The 15,479-nt window shown below is 37.8% G+C and overlaps 1 protein-coding gene and 2 pseudogenes across 4 annotated transcripts in view; 2 read left to right on the plus strand and 1 right to left on the minus strand.

Annotated features, from left to right (window-relative positions):
• The window catches only part of PPM1E (protein phosphatase, Mg2+/Mn2+ dependent 1E), a 205,354-nt gene that overhangs the window by 74,758 nt on the left and 115,117 nt on the right, over nucleotides 1-15,479 (minus strand). The window lies entirely within an intron of this gene.
• Nucleotides 4,195-8,702, plus strand: LOC145543494 (peptidyl-prolyl cis-trans isomerase FKBP3 pseudogene; annotated as a pseudogene). Its single transcript, XR_014080743.1, has one exon. The product of XR_014080743.1 is annotated as a peptidyl-prolyl cis-trans isomerase FKBP3 pseudogene (transcript).
• On the plus strand, nucleotides 10,501-11,059 carry LOC145543496 (large ribosomal subunit protein eL21 pseudogene; annotated as a pseudogene). The gene has a single exon (XR_014080744.1). The product of XR_014080744.1 is annotated as a large ribosomal subunit protein eL21 pseudogene (transcript).

Below are 15,479 nucleotides of genomic sequence, written 5' to 3' on the forward strand. Positions count from 1 at the left end.
AAAATGAATACGATATATATCATACATGACTACTGGAAAAACCAAAGCTTTGACTAGAATGACGTTTGTCAGCAAAGTAATGTTTCTGCTTTTTAATATGTTGTCTAGGTTGGTCATAGCTCTTCTTCTAAGAAGCAAGTGTCTTTTAATTTCATAGTTGCAGTCCCCATCTTCAGGGATTTTGGAGCCCAAGAAAATAGTCTGTCACTGTTTCCATTGTTTCCCCATCTATTTCCCATGAAGTGATGGGACCAGATGCCATGATCTTAGTTTTCCGAACGTTGAGCTTTAAGCCAACGTTTTCACTCTCCTCTTTCATTTTCATTAAGAGGCTCTTTAGTTCTTCTTCACTTTCTGCCATAAGGGTGGTGTCATCTGAATATCTGAGGTTATTGATATTTCTCCCGGCAATCTTGATTCCAGCCTGTGCTTCCTCCAGCCCAGCATTTCTCATGATGTACTCTGCATATAAGTTAAATAAGCACGGTGACAATATACAGCCTTGATGTACTCCTTTCCCGATTTGGAACCAGTCTGTTGTTCCATGTCCAGTTCTAACTGTTGTTTCTTGACCTGCATACAGATTTCTCAAGAGGCAGATCAAGTGGTCTGGTATTCCCATTTCTTTAAGAATTTTCCACAGTTTGTTGTGATCCCCACAGTCAAAGACTTTGGAAAACTCAGTAGTGGCCACAGGACTGGAAAAAGTCAGTTTTCATTCCAATTCCAAAGAAAGGCAATGCCAAAGAATGTTTAAACTACCACACAATTGCATTCATCTCACATGCTAGCAGGGCAATGCTCAAAATTCTCCAAGCCAGGCTTCAACAGTATGTGAACCGTGAACTTCCAGATGTTCAAACTGGATTTAGAAAAGGCAGAGAAACCAGAGATCAAATTGCCAACATCTGCTGGATCATAAAAAAAGCAAGAGGGTTCCAGAAAAACATCTACTTCTGCTTTATTGACTATGCCAAAGCCTTTGACTGTGTGGATCACAACAAACTGTGGAAAATCAGGTGCAATATTAAACATAATTTTTAAAAACATTGTATGTAAACTTCAACTTCTGGCATGAAATAGGTACTTAGATTAACTCTTTCACTGAAAATAATTTAGAATATTATTTTAAAATCTTCTTTAACATATCCAGAAGTTAGCAAAAATTATGCAATATTCACACCAAAGAAACTAAGTCAAGGCAGAAGCCTCAAAGAAGTAAGGTGAATACTGAAGCTAGCTTTTGCTTTGAGGGCATTTGCTAACTGCCCTGGCTGATTTGGAGATCAAGAGACAAAGTGTTGAGTATTCCCAAGTAGGAATCTAGTTAGTGATACCCTGATAAAGCAGGGACTTTTCAAACCACCACCTCACAGTAAAGGTAAACTGGAAATGTCACCCTCTCAACTTCAAATACTAGAAAAATCACCTGCTTTAAATCACAATGGAGATGGGAAAAAAATCCCCCCAGGGGTTCATAACCTCAATGTGGCTCACACAAAAGATTGCAACCCATATTCATACAATCTGTAAAGAGAAAATTCATGCTAAGAATTTAGTTGAAAGTTCTTTTAATTTAGTTCTTCTGGATAATACCCTTAGAACACCCAAAAGAAGCAGACTCAAAATGCTTTCTGGATAAATCCAAGCCTTATTTTAGGCTTCAAATAATCTTCCACAAAAAATTTCAAGGGTAATTATAGCTCATAGTCAAAATTATAAAGTATACAAGGAAAGAAGACACCACGAGCAATAGTCAGTGGAAGCAAAAGATAACAGAACTACAAAATCAGATATGTGAACTAGCTATGTTTAGGCTATAAAATCAGTTTGTTTATTAAGAAATGAAAGACCTGAAAATCTAAGCAAAAGAAAAAAAAAAGCAGATTGAAAAACAATCAAACCAAACATCTAGAAATTAAAAATATAAACTCAATGGATCAGACTAATAGAATAAATCCAGGGGAAATCAATACTAGTAAATTAGAATATAAACATGAAAAGATTTTCCATAATGAAACACAGAGAAGCTAAAGATGAAAAATGTAAGAGCATTCCTAGCCACAGCAATCAGACAAGAAATAAAAGGAATCCAATTGGAAGAAAAGAGGCGAAACTGTCACTGGCTGCAGATGACTCTATACTATATGTAGAAAATCCTAAAGATGCCACCAAAATACTACTGCAATAATTGAATTCCATACAGTTTCAGGATACAATATTAATATACAGAAATATGTTGCATTTCTATACACTAATAAATTATCAGGAAAAAAAAAACAAGAAGACAATCCCATTTACAATTGCATCAAAAAGAATAAAAACACCTAAGAATAAATCTGAGACTTGGACTCTGAAAACTATAAGACATTGATGAAAGAAATTGAAGACAACACAAACAAATGAAAAAATAGACTGTGCTCATGGATTGGAAGGATTAAAGTTGTTAAAATCATTATATTACTCAAGACAACCTACCGATTCAATGCAATCCCTACCAAACACCAAGGGCATTTTTCATAGAACTAGAACAAAGAATCCTAACACTTGTATGGAAATGCAAAAGGTCCTGAATTGTTAAAGCAATGGCAGAAAAAAAGTTGGAGGCATCATGCTTCTTCATTTCTAGACTCATCAGAACAGTATGATACTGGCATAAAAAGACACATAGATAGCTCAGAAATAAACTCACACTTATACAGTTAATGTATTACAAAAAAGGCAAGAATATATAATGGAGTAAAGGCAGCCTCTTCAATAAATGATGCTGGGAAAGCTAGATAGCTACATGCAAAAGAATCAAATCAAATAACTTTCTCACACCATATACAGAAATAAACTCAAATATGGATTAAAGACTTAAATATAAGACCTGAAACAAAAAAACTCCCAGAAGAAAACACAGGCAGCATACTCTGTGGCATTGGTCTCAACAATATCTTTTTTGGACCTGTCTCTTTAGGCAAGGGAAACAAAAGCAAAAATAAACAAATGAGATGAAATCAAACTAAAAAGTTTTTGCACAGTGAAGAACATCATCAATAAAATGAAAAGGCAGCCTACTGAATGGGAAAAGATATTTACAAATGATATATCCAATAATGAGTTAATATTCAAAATACAAAGAACTCATACAATTCAACATTCAAAAAAAAAAAAAACTCGATTAGACAATGGACATGAATAGACATTTTTCCAAAGGCAACATACTGATGGCCGAAAGGCATGTGAAAAGATGTTTAACATCACTAATAAACAAGGAAATGCAAAGCAAACCACAAAGAGATACCACCTCACACCTGTCAGAATGGCTATCATCAAAAAGGCCATAAATAATAAGTGTTCATGAGAATGTGGAAAAAGGGAATCTTCTTGTACTGTCTGGGGTTGTAAAATGGTATAGTCACTATGGAAACAGTATGGGGGTTCCTCAAAAAATTAAAAAACAGAACTGCCGCAAGATCCAGCCATTTCACTTCTGGGTATTCACCCTAAGAAAACAAAAACTAATTCAAAAAAATATATATGCACCTCAGTGTTCACTGAAGCATTATTTACAATAATCAAAACATGGAAGCAACCTAAATGTCCATCAACAGATGAATGGATAAAGCAGCTGTGGTATATATATGTACATACATACATACATGTGTGTACATGCTCAGTTGCTTCAATCGTGTCCAACTCTTTGTGACCCCATGGACTGTAGCCTGCCAGGCTCCTCTGTCCATGGGATTCTTCAGGAGAGAATACTGGAATAGGTTGCCATTTCCTTCCCCAGGGGATCTTTCCAACCCAGGAATCAAACCCATGTCTCTTGCATCTCCTGCACTGCTGGTGAATTCTTTACCCACTGAGCCACCTGGGAAGCCCCACATACATACATACAATGGAATATTACTCGGCCATAAAAAAATGGAAACCTTCCCATTTGTGACAACATAGATGGATCTAGAGGGTATTATGTTAAGTGAAGTAAATTAGTCACAGAAAGGCAGATACCATATGATCTAATTTATATGTGGAATCTAAAAAACAAAATAAACAAAGAAAAATGAAAACAGACTCATCAATACAGAGAAAGAAATGGGTGGTTGCCAGAGGGGTGGTGGACTAGCAAGGCAGGGGGAGGGGACTAGATGAATAGGTTAGGAAGTACAAACATTTAGTTACAAAATGAGTAAGTCATGGGGATGTAATTTACAGCATAAGGGATATGGTCAACAATATTGTAATAACTGTGTATGGGGACAAATGGTTACTAGACTTATTGTGGTAATCCCTTCATAATGCGTGCAAATGTTAAATCACTAGGTGACATACCTAAAACTAACATAATACTGGGTACATCAACTGTATTTCAATTTAAAAGATATGAGAGTTAAGAGACATGAAAGATATAATGAACAGGTCTAACATTTAATTAGACTTCTAGAAGAGGAGAGGAAAAAAGGATAAAGGGGCAATATTTGAAGATATAAAGAATGAGTATTGGTTCCGTATATATATAATTACTTTATAAGAAACTGCTTTATCTTTTTTCAAATTGGTTATTTCTCTCTTTTTACATCTTTTAAAAAAATTTATTCATTTTTAAATTCTTTTTTACATCTTTTCATCATTCTTTAAGCACCTCCTTACTTCAGGTACAAGATGGTCTAGGATCATCTTTTATATCCTTTCCCCAGCTTGAAATCAGCAACTCTAGTTCCTTTTAGGGGATAACAGTATTTGGAAACATATATTTTGGTACTAGCTATGCTCACTGATATTGAATATTATTACCTCAAGGCCTTCTCAACAGACATAGCTAGAGAATGTATGTACGAAAATATGTATATTTGTGGTGAAACATACACACATAGACACATTTCATCTCTATTTCTATGTGTGTATATATCTCCACAGATACAGAAAACCATGTGTTCACAATGATAATCTCTAATTTCAACTTAATACCACAAACCCATTCTGGGTTTCTTCCTTTCTATACATGTAACTCTATTACAATAGTAAGCAACTTGGTTCCTGTTATCCGTAATGTATTTACTTCCTATTATCTTTAATATATCCTGAATATGAACAGTCTTCCATTTGTAATCAATTCCCCATCATCCCACCCCAACCCTGCTCTCCTCACCCTGCTCGGACACCAATGCCCCTCACTTGGTCAGAGCTACCTCTACTCTTTGCAAATACTCTCCTAACCTGAGTTCAGTCTCTAATAACCATAATATGATGACACTATTACCTTTCTCGGAGAAGGCAATGGCACCCCACTCCAGTACTCTTGCCTAGAAAATCCCATGGATGGAGGAGCCTGACACGCTACAGTCCATGGGGTCGCTACGAGTCGGACACGACTGAGCAACTTCACTTTCACTTTTCCCTTTCATGCACTGGAGAAGGAAATGGCAACCCACTCCAGTATTCTTGCCTGGAGAATCCTAGGGATGGCGGAGCCTGGTGAGCTGCCGTCCATGGGGTCGCACAGAGTCGGACACGACTGAAGCGACTTAGCAGTAGCAGTAGCATTACCTTTCTACATGGAATCCCTGCTCACTCTTTTTAGGCTCTTATATCCCCCACCATACCACCCACCACCAACTCCTCCCCTGTTTATGGATACCCTCCTTACTTCACTTGGGCTCTGACAATCAATATCAGGATGCCCTCTCATGTGGATACCATCTTCACTTGATTCAAGCTCTCACAACCTGTGCCAAGATGCCTGCAATATATGGACACCTTCCTCACCTTGTTTTGGCTTTGACATTCCACAATGGGACAGAGCTAATGCTTCCATGACCCCATGAAAACATCTTTTTCCCTATTCCAGGCTACCCTCACACATGGATATTCTCCTTACTCCATTTGGATCACCTCCCTACATGGATATTCCCCACTGATACAGATACTCTCAATATCTGACATTAAAGTGCTCTTTTTACATGGATAGTCTCATCTCTAGGCTCCAACAATCTGTGTTGGAAATCACACAGAGTATGTTCTCAGATCACTGTGAACTTAAGCTAATATTCAATATTTAAGAGATAACTAGAAAGTCACCATTTGTTTGAAAATTATATAATTTGCTTCCATAATATCCATGGATCAAAATATCATCAGAGTGGAAAACAGAGACTATTTTGAACTAATGATAAGGAAAACACTACCTATCAAAAATTTGTGGGACACAGTTAAAGCCACACTTAGAATAAATTTTTATCTCTAAACGGATACATTAGAAAAGAGAAAAAGTTTTTAAAAATCAGTGATTTAAGCATTTATCTCAGAAAGTAAGATAAAGAACGGAAAATTGAATCAAAAAGGCAGAAGGAAGAAAATAATGAGAAGAAACTAATGAATGAAAAAATAAACATACAACAACGAAAATCAACTAAGCCAATGAAAAGTCTAGTTTAAAAAACAAAAAGACTAATAAAATTAATCAACCCTGCTGTGAAAACAGAAATCACAAATTACTACTACTTAAGAAATGAAATATTTCTTAATGAAATGAAAATAGAGTTTTGCCACGAGAACGCACTGGTCATAGCAAACACCCTATTCCAACAACACAAGAGAAGACTCTACATGTGGACATCACCAGATGGTCAACACAGAAATCAGATTGATTATATTCTTTGCAGCCAAAGATGGAGAAGCTCTATACAGTCAGCAAAAACAAGACCAGGAGCAGACTGTAGCTCGGATCATGAACTGCTTATTGCCAAATTCAGACTTAAATTGAAGAAAGTAGGGAAAACCACTAGACCATTTAGGTATGACCTAGATCAAATCCCTTATGAGTATACAGTGGAAGTGAGAAATAGATTTAAGGGACTAGACCTGATAGACAGAGTGCCTGATGAACTATGGACAGAGGTTCATGACATTGTACAAGAGACAGGGATCAAGAAAATCCCAATGGAAAAGAAATGGAAAAAAGCAAAATGGCTGTCTGAGGAGGCCTTACAGATAGCTGGGAAGAGAAGAGAAGTGAAAAGCAAAAGAGAAAAGGAAAGATATTCCCATCTGAATGCAGAGTTCCAAAGAATAGCAAGGAGAGATAAGAAAGCCTTCCTCAGCGATCAGTGCAAAGAAATAGAGGAAAACAACAGATTGGGAAAGACTAGAGATCTCTTCAAGAAAATTAAGAGCTACCAAAGGAACATTTCATGCAAAGATGGGCTCGATAAAGGACAGAAATGGTATGGACCTAACAGAAGCAGAAGATATTAAGAAGAGGTGGCAAGAATACACAGAAGAACTGTACAAAAAGGATCTTCATGACCCAGATAATCACGATGGTGTGATCACTCACCTAGAGCCAGACATCCTGGAATGTGAAGTCAAGTGGGCCTTAGAAAGCATCACTACGAACAAAGCTAGTGGAGGTGATGGAATTCCAGTAGACTTATTTCAAATCCTCAAAGGTGATGCTGTGAAAGTGCTACACTCGATATGCCAGCAAATTTGGAAAACTCAGCAGTGGCCACAGGACTGGAAAAGGTCAGTTTTCATTCCAATCCCAAAGAAAGGCAATGCCAAAGAATGCTCAAACTACCGCACAATTGCACTCATCTCACATGCTAGTTAAGTAATGCTCAAAATTCTCCAAGCCAGGCTTCAGCAATACGTGAACCGTGAACTTCCAGATGTTCAAGCTGGTTTTAGAAAAGGCAGAGGAGGGGCCGGCTCAGTAAAGCGGAGGCAGCGGGGGAAGATGGCGGCGGCCGTTCCGCAGCAGGCCTGGACCGTGGAGCAGCTGCGCAGCGAGCAGCTCCCCAAGAAGGACATTATCAAGTTTCTGCAGGATAACGGTTCAGATTCGTTTCTTGCAGAACATAAATTATTAGGAAACATTAAAAATGTGGCCAAGACAGCTAACAAGGACCATTTGGTTACAGCCTATAACCATCTTTTCGAAAGTAAGCGTTTCAAGGGTACTGAAAGTATAAGTAAAGTGTCTGAGCAGGTGAAAAATGTGAAGCTTAATGAAGATAAACCCAAAGAAACCAAGTCTGAAGAGACTCTGGATGAGGGTCCACCAAAATATACAAAATCTGTTCTTAAAAAAGGAGATAAAACCAACTTTCCCAAAAAGGGAGATGTTGTTCACTGCTGGTATACAGCAACACTACAAGACGGGACTGTTTTTGATACTAATATTCAAACAAGTTCAAAGAAGAAGAAAAATGCCAAGCCTTTAAGTTTTAAGGTTGGGATAGGCAAAGTTATCAGAGGGTGGGATGAAGCACTCTTGACTATGAGTAAAGGAGAAAAGGCTCGACTGGAGATTGAACCAGAATGGGCTTATGGAAAGAAAGGACAGCCTGATGCCAAAATTCCACCTAACGCAAAACTTACTTTTGAAGTGGAATTGGTGGATATTGACTGAAATAGTTAAGAAATCAACAATAAAACATGGCCGTGAAGAAACTTATGTATCTAATTAGAGCTGGTTACTATTGTTAAGCGAAGAGTCAACTGGAAAATTCAAGTTAGAACATGTTTACTTGATCCCTCAACTTTTAAGAAATGTAACCCATTATAAACCCTTGAACTTTAAAATATTTTATTACAGCTGTGTAAAATATCATTTAAAGAGAACTGATTTGCCTTTTACCTCATGTTGTAAACTAAAAAGCTCAATAAAAATGTATCCAGTATCTTGAAAAAAAAAAAAAAAAAGAAAAGGCAGAGGAACCAGAGATCAAATTGCCAATATCCGCTTGATCATCGAAAAAGCAAGAGGGTTCCAGAAAAACATCTATTTCTGCTTTATTGACTATGCCAAAGCCTTTGACTGTGTGGATCACAATAAACTGTGGAAAATTCTGAAAGAGATGGGAATACCAGACCATCTGACCTGTCTCTTGAGAAACCTGTATGCAGGTCAGGAAGCAACAGTTAGAACTGGACATGGAACAACAGACTGGTTCCAAATAGGAAAAGGAGTCCGTCAAGGCTGTATATTGTCACCCTGCTTATTTAACTTATATGCAGAGTACATCATGAGAAACACTGGGCTGGAAGAAACACAAGCTGGAATCAAGATTGCCGGAAGAAATATCAATAACCTCAGATATGCGGATGACACCACCCTTATGGCAGAGAGTGAAGAAGAACTAAAGAGCCTCTTGATGAAGGTGAAGGAGGAGAGTGAAAAAGTTGGCTTAAAGCTCAACATTCAGAAAACTAAGATCATGGCATCTGGTCCCATCACTCCATGGGAAATAGATGGGGAAACAGTGGAAACAGTGTCAAGACTTTATTTTTTTGGGCTCCAGAATCACTGCTGATGGTGACTGCAGCCATGAAATTAAAAGATGCTTACTCCTTGGAAGGAAGGTTATGGCCAACCTAGATAGCATATTTAAAAGCAGAGACATTACTTTGCCAACAAAAGTCCGTCTAGTCAAGGCTATGGTTTTTCCAGTGGTCATGTATGGATGTGAGAGTTGGACGGTGAAGAAAGCTGAGCGCCGCAGAATTGATGCTTTTGAACTGTGGTGTTGGAGAAGACTCTTGAGAGTCCCTTGGAGTGCAAGGAGATCCAATCAATCCATCCTAAAAGAGATCAATCCTGGGTGTTCATTGGAAGGTCTGATGTTGAAGCTGAAACTCCAATACTTTGGCCACCTCATGCGAAGGGTTGACTCATTGGAAAAGACCCTAATGCTGGGTAGGATTGGGGGCGGGAGGAGAAGGGGATGACAGAGTATGAGATGGTTGGATGGCATCACCGACTCGATGGTCATGGGTTTGGGTAGACTCCAGGAGTTGGTGATGGACAGAGAGGCCTGGCGTGCTGCAATTCATGGGGTCGCAAAGAGTCGGACACGACTGAGCGACTGAACTGAACTGAACTGAAGAAGTGAAAATGGTATACTGTTATAAATTATACGGATTCAAAACTAACCAAAAGGGGTACTTCCCTGGTGGTCCAGTGGTTAAGAATCTGCCTGCCAATGCAGGCCATATGGGTTCAATCCCTGATCCAGTAAGATCCCACATGCAGCAGAGCAACTAAGCCCATGCGCCACAACTACTGAGCCTGTGCTCCTAGAGTCAGTCAGAGAAGCCACGACAATGAAAAGTTCACAAAGCAACTATAGGGTAGCCACTGCTCGCCGCAACTAGAAAAAAGCCTGCATGCCGAAACGAAGACCCAGTGCAGCCAAAAATAAATAAATAAAAATAACCAAAACGATTTGAAGAAAAACCTGTGCTAATGAATTTTAAAATTTAAAATAAACTCTTAGAAAAATAGAAATTATCAAAATTCTTATAAGAAGAAACAGAATAAAAATTCTGAATAGACCTTTATTTCTTAAAGAATTTGAATTCATAATTAAGAATTTTCCCATGAAAGTCTAGTCCAGGTGGCTTCAACAATTAAATCTAACATTTAGGGGAAAAAAATAACACCAATATTATACAACATATTCTAGAGACTAGAAAAAGAGGAGCTTTTTGGCCGGAACTGCCATCTTCCAGTAATTCACCAAAATGACCAACACAAAGGGAAAGAGGAGGGGCACCCGCTACATGTTCTCTAGGCCTTTTAGAAAACATGGAGTTGTTCCTTTGGCCACATACATGAGAACCTACAAGAAGGGTGATATTGTAGATATCAAGGGAATGGGTACTGTTCAAAAAGGAATGCCCCACAAATGTTACCATGGCAAAACTGGGAGAGTCTACAATGTTACCCAGCATGCTGTTGGCATCATTGTAAATAAACAAGTAAAGGGCAAGATTCTTGCCAAGAGAATTAATGTACGTATCGAGCATATTAAGCACTCTAAGAGCCGAGATAGTTTCCTGAAACGTGTGAAGGAAAATGATCAGAAAAAGAAGGAAGCCAAAGAGAAAGGGACTTGGGTTCAGCTGAAGCGCCAGCCTGCTCCACCCAGAGAAGCACACTTCGTGAGAACCAATGGAAAGGAACCCAAACTGTTGGAGCCCATTCCCTATGAATTCATGGCCTGATGGGTGTAAAAATAAAGACCTGGACTGTATAAATGTTAAAAAAAAAAAAAAAGAAAAAGAGGAAACAAATCTCATTTCTCTTTATAAAGCAAGCATAACTTAGATACCAAAAAGTGGAGAGTGAAAAAGTTGGCTTAAAGCTCAATGTTCAGAAAACTAAGATCATGGCATCTGGTCCCATCACTTCATGGCAAATAGATGGGGAAACAGTGGAAACAGTGTCAGATTTTATTTTGGGGGGCTCCAAAATCACTGCTGATGGTGATTGCAGCCATGAAATTAAAAGACGCTTACTCCTTGGAAGGAAGGTTATGGCCAACCTAGATAGCATATTTAAAAGCAGAGACATTACTTTGCCAACAAAAGCCCGTCTAGTCAAGGCTATGGTTTTTCCAGTGGTCGTGTATGGATGTGAGAGTTGGACGGTGAAGAAAGCTGAGCGCCGCAGAATTGATGCTTTTGAACTGTGGTGTTGGAGAAGACTCTTGAGAGTCCCTTGGACTGCAAGGAGATCCAATCAATCCATCCTAAAGGAGATCAATCCTGGGTGTTCATTGGAAGGTCTGATGTTGAAGCTGAAACTCCAATACTTTGGCCACCTCATGCGAAGAGTTGACTCATTGGAAAAGACCCTAATGCTGGGTAGGATTGGGGGCAGGAGGAGAAGGGGATGACAGAGGATGAGATGGTTGGATGGCATCACAGACTCGATGGACATGGGTTTGGGTGGATTCCGGGAGTTGGTGATGGTCAGGGAGGCCTGGCGTGCTGCAATTCATGGGGTCGCAAAGAGTCGGACACGACTGAGTGACTGAACTGAACTGAACTAAAGAAAAGAAAATACAGTCTAATCTCCTAATTAATCTAGATGTAAAATGCCAAAAGGAAATATTAGCAAACTAAATAATACATCATAGTTAAGTTAAAAATTATTCCAGAAAATAATATTAAGTTTAAAAATAGAAAATCAATCTTTATGACTTTGGTATAGACAAAATTTTCTTAAACAGGACACACAAAACTCTAACTTTTAAGGTCTGACACATCTGACTATGTCCAGTAGTTAAGAATCCTCCTCCCAGGGGACACAGGTCCAATCCCAGGTCCGGGAGAATCCAATATGCTGCGGGGCAACTAAGCCCATGTGCCACAACTGCTGAACCGTGCACCACAGCAAAGACTAGTCCCCACTTGCTGCAACTAGAGAAAGTCTGCATGCAGCAACAAAGACCCAGCGCAGCCAAAAACAATTTTAAAAAGAAACTTAAAAAAAAATTTTTAAGAGTGAGAAGTAAGGACATGGAAACAAATCTTTTGAAAGAAGAAAAAAGTGTTACAAATAGTAATCAGAAGAAGGGCTTTTTAAGATGAGAGAGACTAAAGGGATATTTTTGACTACTGATAATAAAGATCCAGTAAAAAAAAAAAAAAAAATGGAAAAGCTAAAGATGCAGAAGAGAAAATAACCTATGGAATCACATCTCTAAGAAAGCAGAAAGATATGTAATTTAGGTCACATGTAGAGGGGTCAGTCTTTGACAGGAGGATGGGAGGAAAAGATAGATGCAGATGAGCCTGTAGAACTGGCATTTGCAAGGAGAGGAAATTTGCATTCAATTGCTCCTCTTTTCTCTATGAATTATTGAGGCAAGCTGCAGTAAGGAAGGAGAGGACATCAGGAAGTCTACACAGACAAAAATGTATGAAATAGAAAATAAAGACTGTAGAAGAGTGAACATACTAGAAAAAAATGAGTTAATGACTACTCTGTTGATGTTGATTATCATGATTTTCAGGGAACCCTCAAACCTGGTTATGGATCTTTCTTGAGCAATGCTCAGTTGTTTGCAAGTAGTAACAGAGAAAGTGGGGGCTAGAGTTTTGTTAGGCGGAAGGTAAACAAAGAGAGAAGGGCAAAGGGCCTGATCATATATACAAGAGCAGGATTATAACGAAGAACGGTAAAATCTAGACAGAATAAACCTGAGAGTAAAAATAAAAGGGAACCTACGGAATGAAGGTGTTAATGAAATCAAATGAATTTGGAGAACAGGAAGATGTGGCTGATGAATGGGATGTCTGAATTAACAGTTTTAGAAGTGGGGGAATTTTGAGTAATTATAAGATCTTTGGACAGAAGTAACACTTTGGCAGCAGAGAAGCAGAAAATGCTAGGAACTGGAGCTAAGATGATCTTTGCTTATTAGCAGTTACTTAAGATACTGTTTTTCACATGACTGCCTAGAGGAAGCTAAATCCATATTACATTCCAACAGAAGCAAATTCAAGTAGATCTATAAATATATACCAGACCAGTTAATAAGATGCACAAGTAACAGTAGTCTGATACAAAAAGGTAAAATAAAGTCATTCAGTTGTATTTGAATTTAACTCACATCTCTCTTCTCAGTCATTAAAAGTTGATAATCACCCTCTTCCAGTTTGGATATATAACAATAAAAACAAACTAAGTTATATTTGGCATATATCAAGCACTATAAGTTTAAGTAATCATTACTATTTGTTCCTCACTATGTGGAAAGGGCATTTGCTGGCTAACAAGTCACTGCAACAAATGTCATTTAAAAACAAGGGATTAATTCCCAAAATATACAAATAGCTCAAAACAGCTCAATATCAAGAAAATAAATAGCCCAATCAAAAAATGGGCAGAAGACCTAAATACTTTTCTCCAAAGAAGACAAAGATATATATGGCCAAGAGTAACAGGAAAAGATGCTCAATAGGACTAATTATTAGAGAAACATGGATCAAAATTACAATGAGATACTACCTTCACACAAGTCAGAATGGCCATCATTAAAAAAATCCACAAATAACAAATGCTGGAGAGGGTGTAGAGAAAAGGCAAGACTCTTACACAGTCGGTGGGAATGTAAATTGGTACAATACTATGGAAAACAGTATGGAGAGTCCTCAAAAAATTAAAAATAGGGCTGCCATATGATCCAGCAACCCAACTCCTGGGCATATGTCTGCAGAAAACCATGATGTGAAAAGATCCATGCACCCAATGCTCACTGCAGCACTATTCACAGCAGCCAAGACATGGAAGCAGCCTGAATGTTCACTGCTAGATGGATGGGTAAAGAAGGTGTGGTACATATACACCATGCAACACTACTCAGCCACAAAAAAAGAACAAAAGAATGCCATTTGCAGCAACATGGATGGACCTAGATATTATCATACTAAGTGAAGTAAGTCAGAGGAAAATACATGGTATCACTTATATCTTCAGGATATATATCTGAATCACTGCTATACATGAGAATAATACAACATTATAAATCAAAAAATAATACTATAAAAACAAAGGTAACTAGGATTTTTAGCAATGCAAATTTTATATATTTATTTGAACAAGTGAGAAATATCCCCAAATTATCTTATTGTATTTCAACAAAATTTTAAAGTTTTGATTTATATAGCAAATTGAAAAGTTTCCTCTCAGTTTAAGTATTTATTTGGTTGCACCAGGTCTTAGTTGCAGCATGCAGGATATTTAGTTGTGGCATGTGGCATCTAGTTCCCTGACCAGGGATTAAATCCAGGGCCCTGTATCGGAAAGGTGGAGTCTGAACTACAAGACCACCAGAGAAGTTCCCCTCCTTTCACTTTAAATTATCACCTTTATTTCAAAATGGAAATATCTTGTTTTTTATTACAAAAGTATTAATATGCTCATTATAAAAATCACAGTAAAAACAAGAATCAAAACTCTACCTGCTGGTGTTCTATGTAATAAAATACTCATATATTTTCCAACCAACGAGATGGTGGGATGGCATCACTGACTCAATGGACATGAGTTTAAGCAAGCTCCAGGAGATGGTGAAAGACAGGGAGGCCTGGCGTGCTGCAGTCCGTGGGATTGCAAAGAGTCAGACATGACTGAGTGACTATAAAACAATAACATATAGATAAGACACAAAAGTGTAAAATGCAGGACATAAACACATTTTCTTAAAATTTAGATGAGTATTCAGTTTCCTAAGAGTTATAATAGTTTCTCACCTTATGTAAATTGTTAACCACTTTACCTAAGCAACATCAGAGCTAAAGTCTCCCTTATCCTCTCACCAGTTATAATCAGAAAAGTAGGCATACCATCTATAAACATTAATTAATGAAGCCAAAGACATTAATCTTGCTTGCTTTCAACGAGGGCAGAGGCTAATTGGTAGACTTGTTGGCAGACAAATAGTTACAATTATACTGGCTTTTCCAGTGGCTGAAATTTTTTTGATGAATGAACAAAGAATTTATAACCTGAATATAGAAAAATTCCTATGAATCAATAAAAAAGACAGAAAACATAAGTAAAGGAAAAAAAACTGAACAACTTCATGACACAGGAAATCCAAATGGTCAATCAACCAGATGATTAATAAACCAAATGATCAACAAAAAATAAAATCATGCTTATTACTAATTAGAGTAATTAAAATAATATC

Source organism: Giraffa tippelskirchi, chromosome 3 (assembly GCF_054371585.1).
Source record: "Giraffa tippelskirchi isolate mGirTip1 chromosome 3, T2T-mGirTip1v1.2.pri, whole genome shotgun sequence".
Taxonomy (NCBI): Eukaryota; Metazoa; Chordata; class Mammalia; order Artiodactyla; family Giraffidae; genus Giraffa; species Giraffa tippelskirchi.